The 22,935-nt window shown below is 38.0% G+C and overlaps 1 protein-coding gene across 2 annotated transcripts in view; it reads left to right on the forward strand.

The window, feature by feature from the left end:
* PDE11A (phosphodiesterase 11A) overlaps window positions 1-22,935 on the forward strand; it is a 415,741-nt gene that overhangs the window by 130,872 nt on the left and 261,934 nt on the right. The window contains exon 1 of one of the 2 annotated variants that reach the window (XM_029225506.1): window positions 8,191-8,264. The exons of the other annotated variant lie outside the window; for it this stretch is intronic. The gene's annotated coding sequence lies outside the window, so the exon portion shown is untranslated. Of the gene's footprint in view, window positions 1-8,190; window positions 8,265-22,935 lie in introns of those variants that run through there. 2 annotated transcript variants of the gene reach the window in all.

Genomic DNA, 22,935 nt, shown 5'->3' on the forward strand with positions numbered 1-22,935 from the left:
CCAAAATGCTTACCACAGGATCTAGCATGGAGCAGGCATTGGACAAGTGCTAGCAGGAAAGGTGAGAAAGGAGCTCTCATTACCTGGAGGTGAGCCTGGGAGTTGTGGAGAAGATTAAGAGCCCTAAAATTCTTGGCTGGTGCTAATTTTTACTACACATTACCCTTCCAATACATCTTTCAGATTGATCTGGTCCAAAATATCGTCACTTTAAGCTAGCTTTGACTTTGATTAATTAAGAAGTACATTAACTTGGAAATAAGTCCATGTGCATCATGAAACACCATTCCCTTTAGATTCTGCAGAATAGAGGCTACGCTGTGTGTTCTTCCTAGAGATTCACAGTGCATACTCACCTGTGCAAGGTATGAAAAGTACTGCCCAGCATTCTGTTTAATTCAGTGATTCATGGACTTATTTGACAGAACCCTAATTAATATCATGCAGAACAAATTTTTGAGTAATTTCTCAATGATTATTGTTTGCAAAGAGAATTGCTCATATTTAAATAATTTTAATGTATTGGAATGTTTGTTTTCGAAATGAAATTGATAATGGTATTAGCTAGGAGCACAGCGGGCTGATAGGAAGGCAAATGATTATAAATAGGACTTGCATACTTCATTCAAGCAGCTGCTGAAATCTCACGTCCTTTATTAAGCTTTCCTGGGATAAATAAAACAGCATAAATTCCCAGGATCCCATTATCTGTCCTAATTATAAATAAAATGGCATAAATTCCCAGGACCCCATTCTGTCCTCGTTATCATCTCATGTACTTTTTCAAATACAGTTCCAATATAATCAGGGCTGCCTTTTGGCCCAGATGCCTTTGAAGAAACAGCCCAGAAACAAATAGGTGATTTCAGTTACTTCAGATATTATTCTGCCTCTGAAGAAGACACTAAATAGGAGAGTATATTCTTAATATATGGGAAAAAATCTTTCAAAAACTTGTTACTATGGAAAACTTCAAACTTATACAGATTAAACAGAATAGTATAAGCCCATCGCCCAGTTTCACAGCCATGTACTCTTGACCCATTCTTCTTCATCCCCACCCCCACTCTTCCTCTTCCTCCCATCTTATTCTAAAACAAATTTCAAACATTATTCAATTTTATCTATAAATATTATATATCTCTAAAAGAGATGGATTCACTCTTTTAGAAAACATAACAATACTGTTATCACACTGAAAAATTAACAATACTGATTTGCCTCATAACATTTTTTACTAGTTCAGAATAAGTTCCACATATTATGATTGGATGATATGTCTTTAAGTATTTTTAATGTATAGAGTCCCTCTCCATCTCTTCTTTTTGGTTGCAGTTTGTTTGCTGAAGACATGGCTAGGGTGACCAACTTGTCCTGGTTTGCCCATAACTTTCCCTGTATTAGCAGTGAAAGTCCCATATCTTGGAAAAATCCTCCAATCCAGGGACATTTGTCCTACAGTTTCCCACAATATGGATTTGACTGATTGCATCCCTGTGGCAAACACATTCCTCTCTCTGTATCTGTAAATTGGTAGTCTAATGTCTTGGTTAAATTCAGGTTCAATTTTTCTTTCTTTTTTGGGGGCAAGATTGCCTTATTACTTATAATGTTGTACACTTCCATTAGGAGGTATATAATGTCTGGTTCTCTCTTTTTGTGATGTCAGCATTTGTTGATAAACAATGTGTAGAATATCAAAACATCTTTAAAATGCTTTTCCAGCTCTTAGTTCTTCCCTTGTTGCAAATGTTCCCAGTTGTGTATGTACTAGTCAGCCCAGGCTGCCATAATGAAATACCATAGACCAAATGGCTTAAACAACAGACATTAATTTTTTCAGTTCTGGAAGCTAGAATTGTGAGATCAAGTTGTTGACAGGGTTGCTTCTTGGTTGTTCTTCTTGGTGTGTAAGTGACCATCTTCTTCCTGCATCTTTAGATGGTTTTCTTTCTGTATGGGTCTGTGTCCTCATCTCTTCTTCTAAGGACACCAGTCATTTTGGATCAGAGCCCACCCATGTGACCTCATTTTATGTTAATTACTTCTTTAAAGATTAACTATGGTTATATTTTGAGGTACTGGGTATTGGGACTTCAACATATAAATTTTGGGAGGACACAATTCATCCCCTAACACAAACCAAACACTCCTTATTCCTCCTCCTCCTTTCTAATAAGAATCTACCCTGTGCCTCATCACCATGGGTTCCAGAGGAGGGGAGCCTCATTCTGAGCCCCAGGAGGGTGAATTATGATTGATCTAAGCCATATGGTGATCCTATTTTCCTTTCCCAGGAATGGTTTAAGCATGGGTATAATATGGCCAATGAGATGTGAGAGTCTGCTGGGAATCTTAGAAGGATTTTCCTCACTGAGTAAAAAGATGACACATGGGTAGAAATGGAGCTGCTTCTGCTGAAACACGAAGGGAGCAGGCTGAGCCGACTGTTGACAAAACATTCAAATTGACATGGATGGCAGAGCACAGGGGCGAAGTCCTGGAAGAGACTGTGAAATCTGAATTAACCAACCCTGCCTCCCTGCTTTGGGATTTTTATGTGTGATGCTATCTTCCCTTTTATTTAAAGGCACTTTTAGCTTGGATTTCTGTTGCTGCTTTCAGAGGCATCCTAAGCAGCATATCCATAAACTTTCCCACACATTCAACAACTCCAAACCCAGCTGCGCTATGCTTCACTCCTCCCCTCTTCTTCAGACCTCCTCTTCCCTTCCAGGAGCCATTCCTTTTTATCCTGACAGTGATTTTTTTTCCCTTTCCCCTCTAATTTTCCAACCTCTCCTAGAAACTCCTTCTCTCCTATTTCCTCCAGGCTGAAGAAAAAGATTGTGAATACTGACAATTAGTAATTTTGCCTGTCTTCATATGTATACTTTTCTCTTTCTCTAGTGGTTATGCTGATGTCTTTGGGTGGTTGAGGTGCTCTTAAGAAAACAAAATCGATATCCTGCTCTCTATTCTTGGAAGCATCCTTTGTACTGGGTGAGAGGTGACTCTGCTTCCTCTTTGGGTAAATAGGATCTCCTCTTCACCTTGGAGCTCAAGGCAAAGTTAAAGTGTTCTTCCTGCTTATCCCATTGCAGCTTTTTGCAAAGAAAAGGTAGAAAGCAACTTTAGATCATCTTCCTAGGTAGATTTCACAAGAAAAAAGCCACACCTTCTTGCCAATAAAGCTTTCACTCTGTTACTCAATTTCTGTGGTTAATCAATTGTTTGTCGTTCATGTCTCCCTCAGGGTTGACTTGTATAACTAAGTGTATTAGAGGTATATACTATACCTCTATATAAAGGGCTAAGATGCCAATTTGAGGTGATCAATATTCACATCAAAACAAAAGCACTGCCTTGAAAATTTCATACCTAGATAAAGTGACTATATACTTTATCATCCAAGTCAGGACACTTCTGCAAGTGAAAGGCAAAGGGTCAACAGGCATAAGCCAGATCTCCCAGCAAAATGTGATGTGTAGTCACTCCAATTAGAGTGTGTAAAGGCATTCACAACTTTCCTTTGTAGAAATGTGTAAAGGGGTGCCTCGCAAATGTTTTAGGGACATAGTAATTAGTCCTAATGATTTCCCTGGAAGTCCAAACTCTCAGAATTTGCAGCTCCCAGGAATATAATAGGGATCTTCAAAATACATTACAAAACTTTGAGTAAAAGTATTCCTTGATTTTTACAATCCTGGGAATAAATAGATAAATTTCTTATACAAGGCACTTTTCAAACATTCATTTGTCCACAGGGCATCTCTGATGGGGCAACTTCAGGACCCTGTCCTTCTCAGCATGTTTTCACATTAGGGGAGATCTGTGAGCAGTGGAGAAGTGATTAAGGAGTGATTTACAAGGTGTTTTGTTTAAATTGCACCAAGGGCACAGGGATGGCTTTCTGTCCATGGCCTCAAACCACAGAAGTAGAGTGACAGTTTTTTCTAGAAACTGAATGAAAAATAGATCCAAGTGTCACTTAGCAGAATGTGAAATGACAGGCTGTGACTGTGACTCTGACATTGTCACACAAATGCCGAAATACAACCAAACTCAAAGTAGACCAGGCATAGAAAACATTAACATTGTGTTTGGGGAGAGCAAGGGAAAAAATAGTAAAAGAGCATTCTTTATTATGGCTCAAGACTCACTAATATTTTTCAGACTTCAGTCTGCCTAGTAAAACATGCACTTGCCTTTTTTCTCTCTGTTAATACCTCACACTCCTCAAATGATATGCTACCCATCTTTTTCTATGGTTCCCTATGAGAGTATGTTAAGATAAATACATGGATATCTACTGAATTGCCCAAAAGAGTGCCAGGAGAAAATAAAGCAAAATTATACACAGGTGAGACAAAGTATGTTAACAAGTTATTTTATAAGACACCAAATGGAGCAGGTTGAGAGCTGATTAGGTATTCTGGTCTTTCTGACATGTGCTTGAGATGGGAAAGTCGGGCTGAGCTTCTTATTACTCCCTTTGGCCGATGTTAGTTGTCTTACTCAGTTTCACACTTCTGGTAGGTGTTATGGTCAGGGCCAGGACTCAAACCCAGATCTTCTGGCTCCAGAACTCAAGCTTATTCCGTCGGCGTGCCCTTGAGTGGCAGCTCTCCGACAGATCTGCCTCTGCCTGATCTTTCCCCAAGGATCCTGGGACACTGCCTCAGGCTGGTGGGGATAAGGCAGTGCCCTCCCCTCCCACGCCACCACCCTGCCTTGAGCGTGGAAGGAATCAGTTTGGTTTGTGACGTCTTTTGGGTATTGCCTGCAATATGCTGTGTGTCATGCCTCTGAACAAATGCAACCTTGCACCTGGCATGGGCTAAGATGCCAATTTGAGGTGATCAATACTCACATCAAAACAAAAGCACTGCCTTGAAAATTTCATACCTAGATAAACACAGTAAAATCATGTCTCACTGTGACATTCACTACAGCTGAACTACTCTGGTGTTCTGGACTAAGCAAATTTGTAGCTATTTTAGCTCAGTGATTCCCAGCATAAGGACTCCTCACCCCTAGCAGTCCAAGAAGGCAGTCGTGTTTGTAAGAGTTGTGGTGCTTGTTAGTGCTTGGTAAGAGGTGGGATCCATGAATAATTTAAACAATTCAAAAAGACTAACAGAGACAATATGCTCAACCACGACAAGTCTACACAAATAAAACAAGAGTTTTAAATGTCTTTTGGTGGGAATTTTATCAATATTCTTATTGGAAGTCCTGATTGGCACTTATATATGTCTATGTTGAATAAAACAATGAGAAACAAATTATTAATAATAGCAAATTTAGAGAAAGATGAAGATTTTACAAGATAGTACCTATAAGGGGAAAAATAACAAAAGGTGTTCTTGATGGTGAAAAGCATGGGAATCAGTGGATTAGCCTGTGACTATAAGTCCCAAGGGGAGGTGGGCCTGGCTAAGAAGCCACAGTACAGGACTCTTCTTGATGTGCAAGTTCTAGAGCTTTTCCAGTTAAGTTTCAGAGACCAGCTAAGGATCCAGTCCTCTGTGGATCCTTACAGGTGCTAGTTGGCTTATGGATCCTCTATAGGATTCAAGTCACTGTAATCAGAGGAACCAGCATTTGGGTTTTGTTCAGGGTTCTCGATGCTTAGGTAGTAGCTTCCTTATGAATACTTGTGGGATGAGATTTCCTCCCCTTTTTACTCTGCTCTGCATCACATTTCCATGTAGAGTAAGGGTCGGGCCCTAGAGCTTGGTAGTTATTCAGTATTCTACTTTCAGCACTGATTGCTGCTTCTGCCTTTGACTTGGCCTTCCCCAAGATAAATACTGGGACTCATGCCAAGACAATATTTTTTATCTTTCCTGATCTTGTTTTAGTTCGTTGACTACTAACCCAGATATTGGATATGGCTCATGATTACCTGCAAGGTAGGCATTGTGCAGCTGCTAATGCATGCTTGCCTGCCTGCTTGGATGCATGCCTTTTACTCTAGAAGCATGTATGGGTTGTCTACTGCATGCACTGAGGAACTTGTTTAAAGAGTAAATTTGCCTCTAATACAGCTTTAATAATTGAAAAATTAGCTTCAGAAACACTAGTCATTTTATGACAAGCTACACAAATATAAAATGATATTGTGAGATAGCTGTTCAATTGCACATAATTAATTGATCAGTTTAAACCTCAAAGAATAAACTTCAAATTGAGCAAAGAGAAATCTGAAGTATTAACTGCCAAATCACACATGTATGCTGAAAAAGTGAACAGCCCACTCATTCTACCAAAGTTGTAAATGGTGTTTCAGTGCTGTTTCTTCTCAGGGACTTTATTTTGTTTATTGTAATCATATTTATCCTGAAACTTTGGTTTATTAAGTAAATAACTTTTACAAAAATGGGATTATTGTTCAAACAGCAGTTACTTATTTACAGATCTTACTGCCGTCTTTAGATCCCCACTTGGAAGCAGTCTGGAAGAAAAACAACACTGTGCATTGTGATTTCTGTACTGAGAGTTTGAGCTTGGGGAGAGGGGGAGCTTTAAAAAATTCTAAACAGAATTTATTCAACTACAAAATTCACTCTCCCTCCCCACACCTCCACATTCACCCACACACAACCTCCTGAAGAAGTTTAACTGAGATTAAGTGTAAAAGAAACCCAAGACAATAGCAAGCATACAAATGTGAAAAGAAGGAGAAAGAAAACCACAGAAGCTGCCTCACAGGAATTATGAGCTGAAACAAGAGTCTTGTCCTTGTACAGAGGAAGTTCCAGGCTCATCCCACCAGGCTTTGCAATACTGATACAAGTATTTGTATCCTTTAAGCCAACACAAGTTGTGTCCTACTTGGTCACTTGTTAAATAATGAATTGCACTTTAGGGTAGAGTAGATCTCTGTGTTTCTTGTTGTGGTTAATTTATGTATTTATGTTTGAAATTTTCTATACATTATCTTAGATATTATTTTACAGACTGTGTTATTTATTAAATCAATCTCTTATTTAATTAGAAATATATTCCTTGAGCAGCCACTGTGTGCTAGGTATTATGCTGGAGGTTCAGAAACATGAACCTAATGCTCTTAAGAACCCAAGACTATTTTCAGGGATAGATTTCACATTTATGAAATATCAAATCAGAGAGGTAACACTGAGAATACTGCCTGACAGGAAAGTTACTGATAATTTTCCCCATTAATTGTAAAATACCTGTGTACACTTATTATTTTGGGCACTCAGCATCTTGGTAGTTGGGCCTTGATTTTCCTCTAGAGAGCTAACCCATCCTCCATTCTAAGTCCTTGTTTCCACCCCAAGCTCAATGATGGACATATGGCTCCGTTCTGGCCTAACAGAAGATTGCTTTTCTTTGGCTTCATGGATTGGTTCAGCAACGATCATGTAACCCAATTTGGGCCAGTGAAGGCCAGGCCCAGCATTCTTGTGCAAATAGGGAAAAGAAGCTCTACCAACATTGCTGAAATTTTACCTTGAATGATATCTAGAGCTACTGTGGTGCTTGAAAATAAAACCCACACGAAGGGGATCTAAGAAGTAAGTAGGGACAGCATTTTACGAACTCATTTGAGCTCTGATCCAGTATCTGCTCCTGTACTTTTTATTATGTGGACAGATAAATTTCTTTTTTCTGCTTGTACCAGATCCCGTTGGGATCTTTTTCACTTGTAACAGAAAGAGTCTAAAAGCTATGCTGTGGAAACATTTGTTGAGGTCCTACCTTGTGCCTAGGCCCTGTGCCAAGTGGCTGAAGGACACAAAGATGAGTAAGCCATTGTCTCTGCCCTCAAGCAATTCATAATCTATCCAGGGTTATAGATATTGATAAAAATGTACCATAATATAAAAATGATGTATTAGTGGTATGTACAAAGAGCTATAAAAGTATGATGGGGTACCAGTTACTTGTTTGGTAGAGTGAAAGAGTGGCAGAGAGAAAATGGTAGGGCAAAAGGAAAGGTTCAGGAAAAGTTCATCGAGATGATATTTGAGCTGGACCTTGTAAAATAAGTAGAGTAGAACAGATGGACAAAGTGGGCAAGAATATTCTGGAATGAGGGAATAATAATGAAGAAAGAGACATAAAACTTTATTATGCATAAGAGTGAATAACCTACTGTAGCTAGCGTAGATGGAATATGGAGGGAGAAGAGTGCTGGAAGACAAGTCTAAAAAAATATGCTGGGGCTCGATTGTGAAGGGCTTTGAATGCAGGTCCTCTAGGCAGTAGGAAGCCATGGAAGAACCCTGAGGGTAGCTTGGATTGCAGTGGAGGTGAGGGAGTGGGAAGAAATGATTGAAGAGAAGCAGACAATGTTGAGAGGTAAAATCAAAAGGACTTGGTGATGTGTTGGGTATAGGGCATGGCTCCTAGGCTTTTGGATTCAACCCTTGTTTGAAAGGTGGTATCTTCACTAAGACACCACATTCCTCTTGGAAGAGAAATAAGTTGTTGAGGGTGGTTAATTGTGAGTTCTATCATGGATAAGGTATTTGAGGTCCTTTTGAGACATATAAGACATGTAAATGAAAATATTGAGGAAGCAAATAGATTCAGGTCTCAAAGGAAAACTCTGGGTTAGAAATACAAATTTAGAGGTCAAAGGCATGTAGACAAGGAATGTAGATTGGTTCCAGGAGCCCCTATGAATACCAAAATCCATGGATGCTAGAGTCCCTTATGTAAAATGGTGTAGTACAGTAAATACACGTATTTAATATATGAATATATATATATATAATCTTCTAATATGTTAGGATATTTCCTATTTGTTTTCATAAGGGACTTAGATAAGTTTAATTTTTGTACTATTTCTTTAAAATTTTTTCTTTCTAATGTCATCCATTTTATACACATTAGTGTATACATGTCAATCCCAATCGCCCAATTCATCGCACCGCCACCCGCACCCCCAGCCGCTTTCCCCGCTTGATATCCATATGTTTGTTCTCCACATCTGTGTCTCTTTTCCTGCCCTGCAAACTGGTTCATCTGTACCATTTTCTAGGTTCCACATATATGCGTTAATATACGATATTTGTTTTTCTCTTTTTGACTTACTTCACTCTGTATGACAGTCTCTAGATGCATCCACGACTCTACAAATGACCCAATTTCGTTCCTTTTTCTGGCTGAGTAATATTCCATTGTACATATGTACTACAACTTCTTTATCCATTCATCTGTCGATGGGCATTTAGGTTGCTTTCATGACCTGACTATTGTAAATAGTGCTGCAATGAACATTGGGGTGCATGTGTCTTTTTGAATTATGCTTTTCTCTGGGTAGATGCCCAGTAGTGGGATCACTGGGTCATATGGTAATTCTATTTTTAGTGCTTTAAGGGACCTCCATACTGTTCTCCATAGTGACTGTATCAATTTACATTCCCACCAACAGTGCAAAAGGGTTCCCTTTTCTCCATACCCTCTCTAGCATTTTTTGTTTGTAGATTTTCTGATGATGCCCATTCTAACTGGTGTGAGGTGATAGCTCATTGTAGTTTTGATTTGCATTTCTCTAATAATTAGTGATGTTGAGCGACTTTTCATGTGCTTCTTGGCCATCTGTATGTCTTCTTTGGAGAAATTCTAATTAGGTCTTCTGCCCATTTTTGGATTGGGTTGTTTGTTTTTTTAATATTGAGCTGCATGAGCTGTTTATATATTTTGGAGATTAATCCTTTGTCCAATGATTCATTTGCAAATATTTTCTCCCATTCTGAGGGTTGTCTTTTAGTCTTGTTTATGGTTTCCTTTGCTGTGCAAAAGCTTTGAAGTTTCATTAGGTCCCATTTGTTTATTTTTGTTTCTATTTCCATTACTCTAGGAGGTGGATCAAAAAAGATCTTGCTGTGATTTATGTTAAAGAGTGTTCTTCCTATGTATTTCTCTAAGAGTTTTATAGTGCCTGGTCTTACATTTAGGTCGCGAATCCATTTTCAGTTTATTTTTGTGTATGGTGCTGGGGAGTGTTCTAATTTCATTCTTTTACATGTGGCTGTCCAGTTTTCCCAGCACCACTTATTGAAGAAACTGTCTTTCCTCCACTGTATATCCTTGCCCCCTTTGTCATAGATTAGTTGACCATAGGTGCGTGGGTTTATCTCTGGGCTTTCTATCTTGTTCCATTAATCTATATTTCTGTTTCTGTGCCAGTACCATATTGTCTTGAGTACTGTAGCCTTGTAGTATAGTCTGAAGTCAGGGAGTCTGATTCCTCCAGCTCCGTTATTTCCCTCAAGACTGCTTTGGCTATTCGGGTCTTTGTGTATCCATACAAATTTTAAGATCTTTTGTTCTAGTTCTGTAAAAAGTGCCAATGGTAATTTGATGGGGATTGCAGTAAATCTGTATATTGCTTGGGGTAGTATAGTCATTTTCACAATATGGCTTCTTCCAATCCAAGAACATGGTATATCTCTCCATCTGTGTGTATCATCTTTAATTTCTTTCATCAGTGTCTTATAGTTTTCTGCATACAGGCCTTTTGTCTCCCTAGGTAGGTTTATTCCTACGTATTTTATTCTTTTTGTTGCAGTGGTAAATGGGAGTGTTTCCTTAATTTCTCTTTCAGATTGTTCATCATTAGTTTATAGAAATGCAAGAGATTTCTGTGCATTAATTTTGTATCCTGCAGCTTTACCAAATTCATTGATTAGCTCTAGTAGTTTTCTGGTGGCATCTTTAGGATTCTCTATGTATACCATCATGTCATCTGCAAACACTGACAGTTTTACTTCTTCTTTTCCAATTTGTATTCCTTTTATTTCATTTTCTTCTCTGATTGCCGTGGCTAGGACTTCCAAAAGTATGTTGAATAATAGTGGTGAGAGTGGACATCCTTGTCTTGTTGCTGATCTTAGAGGAAATGCTTTTAGCTTTTCACCATTGAGAATGATGTTTGCTGTGGGTTTGTCGTATATGGCCTTTATTATGTTGAGGTAGGTTCTCTCTATGCCCACTTTCTGGAGAGTTTTTATCATAAATTGCTGTTGAATTTTGTCAAAAGCTTTTTCTGCATCTATTGAGACGATCATATGGTTTTAATCCTTCAGTTTGTTAATATGGTGTATCTCATTGATTGATTTGCTTATATTGAAGAATCCTTGCATTCCTGGAATAAATCCCACTTGATCATGGTGTATGATCCTTTTAATGTGTTGTTGGATTCTGTTTGCTAGTATTTTGTTGAGGATTTTTGCATCTATATTCATTTGTGATATTGGTCTGTAATTTTCTGTTTTTGTAGTATCTTTGTCTGGTTTTGGTATCAGGGTGATGGTGGCCTCATAGAACGAGTTTGGGAGTGTTCCTCCCTCTGCAATTTTGTGGAAGAGTTTGAGAAGAATGGGTGTTAGCTCTTCTCTAAATGTTTGATAGAATTCACCTGTGAAGCCATCTGGTCCTGGACTTGTGTTTGTTGGAAGATTTTTCATCACAGTTTCAATTTCATTACTTGTGATTGGTCTGCTCATATTTTCTCTTTCTTCCTGGTTCATTCTTGGAAGGTTATACCTTTCTAAGAATTTGTCCATGTCTTCCAGGTTGTCCATTTTATTGGCATAGAGTTGCTTGTAGTAGTCTCTTAGGATGCTTTGTATTTCTGTGGTGTCTCTTGTAACTTCTCCTTTTTCATTTCTCATTGTACTGATTTGAGTCCTCTCCCTCTTTTTCTTGATGAGTCTGGCTAATGGTTTATCAATTTTGTTTATCTTCTCAGGGAACCAGCTTTTAGTTGTATTGATCTTTGCTATTGTTTTCTTTGTTTCTATTTCATTTATTTCTGCTCTGACCTTTATGATTTCTTTCCTTCTGCTACCTTTGGGTTTTGTTTGTTCTTCTTTCTCTAGTTCCTTTAGGTGTAATGTTAGATTGAGGTTTTTCTTGTTTCTTGAGATAGGCTTGTATAGCTATAAATTTCCCTCTTAGAACTGCTTTTGCTGCATCCCCTAGGTTTTGGATCGTCGTGTTTCATTGTCATTTGTCTCTAGGTATTTTTTGATTTCCTCTTTGATTTCTTCAGTGATCTCTTGGTTATTTAGTAATGTATTGTTTAGGCTCCACGTGTTTTTGTTTTTTACGGTTTTTTCCCTGTAATTGATTTCTAATCTCAAAGCATTTTGGTCAGAAAAGATGCTTGATATGATTTCAGTTTTCTTAAATTTACTGAGGCTTGATTTGTGACACAAGATGTGATCTATCCTGGAGAATGTTCCATGTGCACTTGAGAAGAAATTGTAATCTGCTGTTTTGGATGGAATGTCCTATAAATATCAATTAAATCTATCTGGTCTATTGTGTCATTTAAAGTGTGTGTTTCCTTATTAATTTTCTGTCTGGATGATCTTTCCTTTGGTGTAAATGAGGTGTTAACAGCCCCCACTCTTGTTGTGTTACTGTTGATTTCCTCTTTTAGAGCCTTTAGCAGTTGCCTTATGCATTGAGGTGCTCCTATGTTGGGTGCATATACATTAATAATTGTTATATCTTCTTCTTGGATTGATCCCTTGATCATTACGTAATGTCCTTCCTTGTCTCTTGTAACATTCTTTATTTTAAAGTCTATTTTATCTGATATGAGTATTGCCACTCAGCTTTCATCTGATTTCCATGTGTATGGGAATATCTTTTTCCACCCCCTCACTTTCAGTCTGTATGTGTCGCTAAGTCTGAAGTGGGTCTCTTGTAGACAGCATCTATATGGGTCTTGTTTTTGTATCTATTCAGGAAGCCTGTGTCTTTTGGTTGGAGCATTTAATTCATTCATGTTTAAGGTAATTATTGATATGTATGTGCCTGTTACCATTTTCATAAGTGTCTTGGGTTTGTTTTTGTAGGTCCTTTTCTTCTCTTGTGTTTTCCACTTAGAGAAGTTCCTTTAGCATTTGCTTTAGAGCTGGTTTGGTGGTGCTGAATTCTCTTAGCTTTTGCTTGTCTGTAAAACTTTTGATTTCTCCATTGAATCTGAATGAGATCCTTGCCGGGTAGAGTAATCTTGGTTGTAGTTCTTCCCTTTCATCCCTTTAGGTATATCATGCCACTCCCTTCTGACTTGTAGAGTTTGTGCTGAGAAATCAGCTGTTAACGTTATGAGAGTTCCCTTGTATGTTATTAGTCGTTTTTCCCTTGCTGCTTTCAATAATTTTTCTTTGTCTTTAATTTTTGCCAATTTGATTACTATGTGTCTCGGCATGTTTTTCCTTGGGTTTATCCTGTATGGGACTCTCTGCGCTTCCTGGACTTCGGTGGCTATTTCCTTTTCCATGTTAGGGAAGTTTTCGACTATAATCTCTTGAAATATTTCCTCTGGTCCTTTCTCTCTCTCTTCTCCTTCTGGGAACCCTATAATGTGAATGTTATTGCGTTTAATGTTGTCCCAGAGGTCTCTTAGGTGTCTTCATTTCTTTTCATTCTTTTTTCTTTATTCTATTCCACAGCAGTGAATTCCACCATTCTGTCTTCCAGGTCACTTATCCGTTCTTCTGCCTCAGTTATTCTGCTATTGATTCCTTGTAGTGTAGTTTTCATTTCAGTTATTGTATTGTTCATCTCTGTTTCTTTGTTCTTTAATTCTTCTAGATCTTTGTTAAACATTTCTTGCATCTTCTCGATCTTTGCCTCCATTCTTTTTCCAAGGTTCTGGATCATCTTCACTATCATTATTCTGAATTCTTTTTCTGGAATGTTGCCTATCTCCACTTTATTTAGTTGTTTTGGGGGGGTTTTATCTTGTTCCTTCACCTGGTACATAGGCCTGTGCCTTTTCATCTTGTCTGTCTTTCTGTGAATGTGGTTTTTGTTCCATGGGCTGCAGGATTGTAGTTCTTCTTGCTTCTGCTGTCTGCCCTCTGGTGGATGAGGCTATCTAAGAGGCTTGTGGAAGTTTCCTGATGGGAGGGACTGGTGGTTGGTAGAGCTGGCTGTTGCTCTGGTGGGCAGAGCTCAGTAAAACTTAAAACCACTTGTCAGCTGGTGGGTGGGGCTGGGTTCCCTACCTGTTGGTTGTTTGGCCTGAGGCAACCCAACACTGAAGCCTACCCAGCTGTTTGGTGGGGCTAATGGCCGACTCTGGGAGGGCCAAGGAGTACCTCCCAGTACTTCTGCTACCAGTGTCCTTGTCCCTTGGTGAGCCACAGCTGCCTCCCGCCTCTGCAGGAGGCCCTCCAACACTAGCAGGTAGGTCCGCTTCAGTCTCCTCTGGGGTCACTGCTCCTTCCCCTGGGTCCCGATGCACACACTACTTTGTGTGTGCCCTCCAAGAGTGGAGTCTCTGTTTCCCCCAGTCCTGCCGAAGTCCTGCAATCAAATCCTGCTAGCCTTCATAGTCTGATTCTCTAGGAATTCCTCCTCCCGTTGCCAAACGCCCAGGTTGGGAAGCCTGATATGTGGCTCAGAACCTTCAGTCCAGTGGGTTGACTTCTGTGGTATAAGTGTTGTCGAGTTTGTGCGTCACCCACCCAGCAGTTATAGAATTTGATTTTATTGTGATAGCGCCCCTCCTACCATCTCATTGAGGTTTCTCATTTGTCTTTGCATGTGGGGCATCTTTTTTGGCGAGTTCCAGTGTCTTCCTGTCAATGATAGTTCAGCAGTTAGTTGAGAGCATGTCCTTCTACTCTGCCATCTTGAAGCAATCCTCTAAAATGATCTGTTCTATTTTTATTAGTATATGCTGTCAGAATTATTGTGTCTTCAAAAAGTATTTGAGGGTTTTCTGTATTTCTCTGGATTCTGGAATAGTTTGAATAGCTTATGAAGTACTTGTTCTTGAAGGTTTGAAAGAATTTTCCTATGAAGACATCTACACCTGACACCTTTTCTGAGAATGATTCCATTACAACTCTCTCTATTATTTATTTCTGTGGTGACTGCTTTACTCAAATTTTCTCATTCTTTTTGATTCAATTTTGTTAATTTATATTTTCCTTAAAATTCACAACTTGCCAATATATAACTTTTCGAATATATAAGCTTAGGGTTGTGTGGAGAGTCTATTATAGTTCTTTTATTTTTTTCTTTGGCTGTGATTATATTTTCTTTATCATTTCTGTTTTAATATATTTGTGGGGTTTTCCCCCAATTCTTTTTTTTTTTTTGCCCACGCCATTCAGCATGATGGATCTTAGTTCCCCCACCAGGGATTGAACCCATGCCCCTGCATTGGGAGTGCAGAGTCTTAACCACTGGCTCAGCAGGGAAGTCCCTTTTTCCCCTGATTAAACTAGCTAGTGATTTATATATGTTTTATTGATATTCTCTACAAGGACCTTTTCTGGAATAATTTATCAGTTTTGCTAGTTGTTTTCCCATTTATTATTTTCAGTTTTTATTAATTCCTTCCTTCCATCTGTTTCTTTGGGTTTAAATTTTTGTTCTTTGGCTTAATCATATGGAATCTACCCCTGAAAATAAATAGTTGAATTTTGAAGAGAAACAGCACCTAAAGGAAGTGATGAGACACTATTGCCGACTGGCTGAACCTGGTTGAAAGTGGGAAGTGCTTATGGGGGCAGTAACGCATTATGGTTTTGAAGATTGCTTCCTAGCTTGTCAGCTAGACTGTTCTAAGATACAGAATGAGAGACCTTGGCTGAACTGCTGATGAACCACATGGAATGCTTCTCCCTCACCTCTTTGGATTGATATGCCACTCTGGTAATAAACGATTAGCCCTTCCAAATTTCTCTTTGTTGTTAGGCCAAGCTTTAAGCTCTCTCTGTGTTCAAGTTTGTCCATTAAGAATGTCCTGAATTTACTAGGTACCAGTTCTGTATTTTAGTTGCATAGACACAACTTACAAGGCTTTTACAGTTACGATATTCAGTTTTAGAGTCCTATTACATTAATTAAATATTAATGCTCTAAGCATATTTTTCATAACCTTCTCTGTTTCTTCTCCACTGGAGAATATTGCCGGAAATTAAAAAATAGTGTGGTTTATTATCCATGTCATTGGTGTTGCATTTTGATGACAAATTATTTCTGGAAAATGAAAAAAGATAGATAACTAGAAGAATCCCCTCTGGGTCTCATGCATTTCTCTGAATAGCAATTTTATATTTCCTCACTATTTTTCCTGAGATTATTACATATCTTCCATAAGCATCTATAAAATACTATAAAAAGCCATAGTCTTAAATATTGGAGATATTTTCTGAAGAGCTTCTAATGAGATTTTTAAAAAATACTGTATGTGGTATAAAAATGCTCATACAAAAGTAGTTTTAAAAAAACCTAGTTTTTAATATGTGTAAGGCCTTTATATAGTTTCTTACCTTCTTTACTTATGACAACAGGAAACATTGGGATGAACAGTCAGTGTGTTTAAACTATGACTTTTCTGGATGGGAAACCTGAGGTTAATGAGTTCTTGACACATTGTAAGGATGAGAGCGTCTTGGCTACAGTTAAAATAATTCAGAGATGGTGAGGGATGGTAGTGCTGAGCCAGAGAAGCTCAATGGTATGGAGATGGAGGCTTCAAAAACTGCTGAATTGCTATGATGTGATTATGCCTATTTATGGACAACAATCCAAGAGGGCTTCAAGGGTTTGGAACTGGGTGATTAAATCATTAATGGTTCTTTTGGCACATGAGGCATTTTGGAGAAGGAACCTCTTTCTTCAGGAAGAGAGGGGGATTGAAATTACAAACTTGGTTTTGGAATGCTGAGTTTAAGGCAGTAAACAGACTTCCAAGTTGAAATGTCCTGTAGGCAACTGGTGATGTGGAGCTACAGCACAGAGAAAAGGTCAGCACCAAAGCGCCAACTTTGAAAATCATCCCACAGGTTACCATTGAGACACAGGTAAGAGAAAGAGACTTTGGCACCTATTTAGTTAATAAGGTTGAATTCAGAGTTGAGTTCAATTTAGGACCAGGAATGCTAAAATTAGGCTATAAGATAGAGGAAGCAAGTGTTTCCAGAATTCAGGTTGGTGGATCAGGGTCAGAAACTCCAAAACCTAAACCTGAGAAATAGCAGAGAGGGGCTGAGAGGAAATGGGGTAGGAAAATAGGAGAATGAAGTCAGAGGCAAAAGGAATTAGCCATGGACCAATGTGCAAGAGTGAGGTAGGAGAAGCAAGTAAGCAGCAGGAAGTTTCTCAGCTACCTTAAATATCTGGCTGTACCAAGTTTGTTGTCTTTTCTAGCTAATTCTTGGTCAAAGGTTAATCCTTGTATGGCCAACCCACCTTATTTTGTAGGATTCTTATATTGTATGAATAAATCAATCCTTAGAGGGAAATTGTGAAAAAAGAGGATTAGAAGGCCAAAGACTGAATCTGGAATTATAACTTAAATGGGGGAATCAGAAACACAGAAAGAGAAATACGAGTGTATAGTACATGGAAACCAAGGTTTTAATATCTAGCTGGTGATCAAGTGTTAAAGGCTTCAGAGAGAACTTAGAATAGTTGATGGATCTTATGATCTTGTGATTGGAAAGTTATAGACAATCTTCCTGTAGACTGAAGGTTGTAAGCTAGAAGGTAGGATGTGAGGACCTGAAGACAAGCAGATGTAGGTCACACAGTGAAGATGGAAACAGCAATACCAGGTGAAGGGGAACACATTCCCCTTTGAAGGGAGAGGAGAGGAGTTGGACACAGGAGACAGAAATGATGATGATAGAGAGGAAGGGCCTAAGGTCTCTCAGAAAGGACAGAATGAAAAACTCCAGCAAATGACTTGCCTCCACAGACAAAACATGCCTTTTTCCTTGGGCCTGGGAAAAAAGATATCGTCCTGTGTGGACTGATATTGAGATAAGGTCGAGAGTAGATGAGGAAATACGTTACAACTTTGTATTAAGCCTAAAGTTCTCTGGAATCAGAATAGAAACAAACAAAAAGTCTGGTTAAGCTTTATACAGAAATAACATGTGATAAACAGATAAGCTACAGACTGGGAGAAAACCTTTGCAAAACACATAGCTATAAAGGACTGGTATCCAAAATATATAAAGAATTAAAACACAACAATAAGTGAGCAACTCAATTTAAAAATGGGCAAAAGATCTGAACAGATACCTCACCAAGAAAGATATACAGATAGCAAATAAACATATGAAAGGATGCTTAACATCACATGTCATGAGGGAACTGCAAATTAAAACAACAAGGAGATACCACAACACACCTGAATGGTTTACAGCAGGCTTTATTCAAAATTGCCAAAACTTGGAAGCAACCAAGATGCCTTTAATAGGTGAATGGATAAACAAACTGTAGTACATCCATATAATGGACTATTATTCAGTGATTTAAAAAAATGAGCTAGCCAACCATGAAAAAACATGAAGACACCTTAAATGAATATTGCTAAGTGAAAGAAGCCAATATGAAAAGGCTACATACTATATGATTCCAACCATATGACATTCTGGAAACAGCAGAACTGTGGGGTCAGTAAAAAGATCACTGGTTGCCAGGGGCTTGGGGAGAGGGAGGGAGGAAAGAATAGACAGAGCAGAAGGAATTTTTAGGTCAATGAAACTATTCTGCATGACATTGTAATGGTGGGTACATGTCATTATACATGTGTCAAAACACATAGAATATGCAACTCAAAGATTGAACCTAATGTAGACTGTGAACTTTAGTTCATAGTAATGTATCAATACTGGCTCACTAATTTTAACAAATGTGCCACACTAACGTAAGATGTTAATAATTGGGGAAACTGTGTATGTTGCGGGAGGGAAGAAGGTATATGGGAAACCTCTGCGCTTTCTACTCAACTTTTGGGTAAAACTAAAACTGCTCTAAAAAATAAAGTCTATTAATTAAAAGAAAATTTTAAAGGAATGAACTACTGATACATGTTATAACATGGATGAACCTTGTAAACAGTATACTACGTGAAAGCAGTCAGCCAGACACAAAAGGCCAAATATTATGTGATTCCATTTATATAAAATGTCCACTACGTTAAGAACCATGAGTTATAAAAAACAAGGCGCTAGATAAATGAGATGGTTAAAGGAAGTATTGTGCCGCTAATAGGAAGAAACCATGTGACTATGTTTCAAATGTAAAGAAAAATGTATGTATTTTTCATCAGAAAATAATCTAAGAGGATTTTTTCTGTTCATACATTGATTGTGATATAATAGAATTTTTCTAGCATCAGGGTGTTGATACCGTGACTAAATTACTATATAGTGTGTCTTCCTGCATTTATACCTATGCTTGGTAAGTGGAGAGATCATAACAATATTAATAGTTAAGACTCAAGAATGCCTGGATCAAAATGTAGCTTAAACTGATTTCTTATAGGAACTTTGAGTTACAAAAATGAATGGAGCAACTGGGCAGGCTGAGATATGTAGGTCAACCTACTTACAAAAATAACCTTGACAGAGTTACATAGGTAGATATTGCTGTAAAATTTCTTCACACAGTGAGAAGGAGTAGGCCAAGTTTACTGAGCCATAATATCTATTCATCTTAGACAAAGCAATCATAGCTTGTAGACCCATTGGACCATATCACATAGATGGCAATTGCTAATTATCAAGAAAGAGTCATGACTTTCAAAAATGAAAGATGGTTAATATCCTTAGAATATAAAGAGTCCTTACTAAGCAATAAAGATAGATGAATGTCCAGTAAGAAAAAATAAATAGGGCACATTAAGAAAAAAAGAGATAACCAAGAAATTATGTAAAGTGTTCAGTATCACTAGTAATCTAATAAATATAAGTTGATACAAAAATGAGTATTGATTTAATTGATCATATAGACATAATTTTAAAAGGATAATAATACCCAATGTTACATGAGAAGGGCATTACTTTTAGTGGGGATATAAATTGGTAGAGCGTTTTTGGAGGTTGGTTTGGCAGTAGCTCTTAAGTTTTTTTTTAATGCACATATTCTGCAACCTTAAAATTTCACTTCTAGGACTCTGTCCAACAGAAGTATTGTCCAGGTGAACAAAGATATATTTGTAAGAAAGTTTATGGCAGTGTTATTTGTAATAAGGAAAAATTGGAAACAATGTGAACATCTACTAATAGGTACACTCACCCCCTAGAATATTAGGCAGAGATTAAAAGAATTAAGTAACTGACAATGATTTCCAAGATATATTGCCAGGTGAAAAAGAAGGCATAGAACATAACTTACAGTGTGATCCCTATTGTGTTTACCACCACCCTAAGACTAGATATTATATGTATGCAGTTCATAAAAAAGTACCCAGAAGAATACACTGTAAATGCTAATAGCGGTTGTTCCTTGGGAGAGGAGTGGGTAGCAGGACAGGAAACGAAGGGGGATCCGTAGTTATTTTAGTATATTTAACTATACTGTTGGATTTTTTTAAACGAAAACTAAAAATGTGTTTATTGTTAGGAGTTATTTAAAAGTGTACACACATCAATGAATTAACATTAGTAAATCATGCAGAATACTGCCTGATTCAGAGGAGGTGCCATGTAAACATGTGTTAAATAAATAAGTTCAAATATTAGGGCTTTATTTTAAGAAAATAATAATGGGATGTGCAAAGATTTAATTGCAAGGCAACCACTAATCTACTTTGTTTCTCCGTGCATTTTCTTTTTCCAGACTACACAATGCGATATTTTTCCATCCATAAAAGTTGGCCATTATAAGTGATAGTTGGTTATAAAAAGTGAAAAAAGCAGATAGCAAAATATTACATACAGGATTATTTTTATTATATAATACGCCTATTCGAGTTTATGTGAAGAGAGAAAGGGAGAGAGGAAAACTTGAATGATGGTCTCCAGAATGTTAATGGTGGTTACCTCTGAGTGGTGGAAATATGAGTACTTTTATTTTCTGTTGAAATCTTATGACAATCCAAATTATCTTAGAAAGGACACAGCTCCTGAAATGGGTTCTTTCAGGGTTTTCCCTTCGATATCTGTGAATAAGTGGGTGGGAATTTAGAACTGCCTGTGGACATGAGACGGTTATTTTTCTAAAGTCTCGGGGGTGGGGAATGGGGTCACATAGAGATAAGATTATTGGTTGATGTGATTAGTACCTGCATGATTCAGGTGCTCAGCAGACCACAGCCTCTAAAAAGTCCAAGAGAGTATTGATGTACGGCTACTTGCCAGGAATTGGACTCGACCAGTCTACCGTGCAGAAGCTTGTCCTCTTGTGGATATTTTAGCCAATACTAGCTTCAAGGAGAGAGGTGAGGATAGGGTGCTCACTCCAATTCTTCTGGGGGCCCAGCTTTAATACCTAGGGGCAGGAGCAGAAGCACTTACATCCCCCTCTCCTACGAAGAGAAAGTGGAGGACCAGTGAACCTTTCCTTCCTCATTTGCCACTTGCTCTCCTGCATCTTTTGTGAATACAACTCTCCTCCCACCCCATTCTCTTTATGAGTGTTAATTCCTAAAGTGGACAGTTGCAAAAAAATATGTAATTGGATCATCTACTCCATGCCAATGTTTTTTGAAACAAAGTTGGTACTTTATGCCTCTGTGTATTTTTTGGAGACTTTTCTTCAAAGAGGGCACAGCTCTGAGAGAAAAAGGCATGCTTTAGCCAAGAGTATATACTTTGGTGTGATCTGACAAGATGCATTTGTTATTCTGATTCTCAAAATAAAAACCCGACATATTGTCTTTACTGAATTTGCATAGAGACAAAATTACAGTGAACTAAACTATACCTCTGGAAGCAGGAATTTCCTCTGGAGTTTCTAGAAAACTTCAAACTAACTTTTTACTATTTCAAATATTCTATTTCTGAAAGATGTAGAAGGTGTTTCATTATGTGAAAATACTGTGACTGTTTCCTATTTTGATAACTTATTTTCCAAATTACTCTACTTGAGGAGTTTATTTAGCTTTTGAATTACAATTATGAAAACATCCCCAGTTCCAAAATCAGTGTGGCTTGAATCAGTGAAGCTTTGCCTTATAGTTAATGCCTGAGGGCAGAAGTGACTTGAGAGCACAAATCTCAGGATCTGCACAGAGAAAGGAGGTGTTGGTGGGAAATCCCTCACCCATTAATTTGGCTGACAGTGATGTGGCCCCTCCAGCTGTGTTGCTTTCTGGAGTGGGGTCCATAAAGGGGATGGCCCCAGGCCCCTCACTGTGAACCTCCAGTGTAGACCTCCAGTGTTCTTTAATGATATATAATTGGACCAGACCAGACCATGGGGCTTGAATAGCCTTACTCTGTGGTCTGCAAGTTTGAAAGTGCTCAGTACCTACTGTCTTTCTTTAGGATATTGATGGACAGTCCCAGTGCTCAGATTTTATGCTTATTAGTGATACTTTTCATGAGTTTCCAGGGCTAAAGTGACTTTTTCACACTGTTTAATGATTTTCAGTTTAACTACTTTTCTGAGTGGGATGTTGTAAAGATTAATTAGCCAATGTTCATAAAGTGCTTTCAAGCTGAAAAGTGCTGCACAAGGGTGTACAGACTCATTAGCTTCTTAGTCATTTAAGGCTTTTTAGATCTTTTGGCATTCAGAAACTAGATGGTGAAGGCCAAATTAGTATTTTTTCTTGGAGGAGGGAAATTTCAGAACGAGCAGAATAGAACAGTATATCTTTTTCTAAAAAAGACATCTTTTGCACTGGAATGGAAAAAAGATATAAAAATATTTTTATTTTTCATTATCTCCTATTTCCATAATGCTTCAGCTTCTTCTTACTCCCTTCTTTCAAAATGTATTTGACCACTTCTCCTGCACATTTATTTAGAAATTATATAGATTGTCATATAGTTATCCATAATGGAGCTGAGTGTGGCCCCAGAGTGTTGAATTGTTGTGCCAGTGAATGACACAGTATAGATCATTCCCTTGGTAAGTTTGCAGTGTGTCATGAAGGTATGTATCGTCTCCATCAATAGTAATCTTCAGTTTTATGTATATATATATATATATATATATATATATATATATATATAT

The sequence above is a fragment of the Monodon monoceros genome, unplaced genomic scaffold (assembly GCF_005190385.1).
Source record: "Monodon monoceros isolate NGI ecotype Baffin Bay Population unplaced genomic scaffold, NGI_Narwhal_1 Super_Scaffold_16, whole genome shotgun sequence".
NCBI classification, from domain to species: Eukaryota; Metazoa; Chordata; class Mammalia; order Artiodactyla; family Monodontidae; genus Monodon; species Monodon monoceros.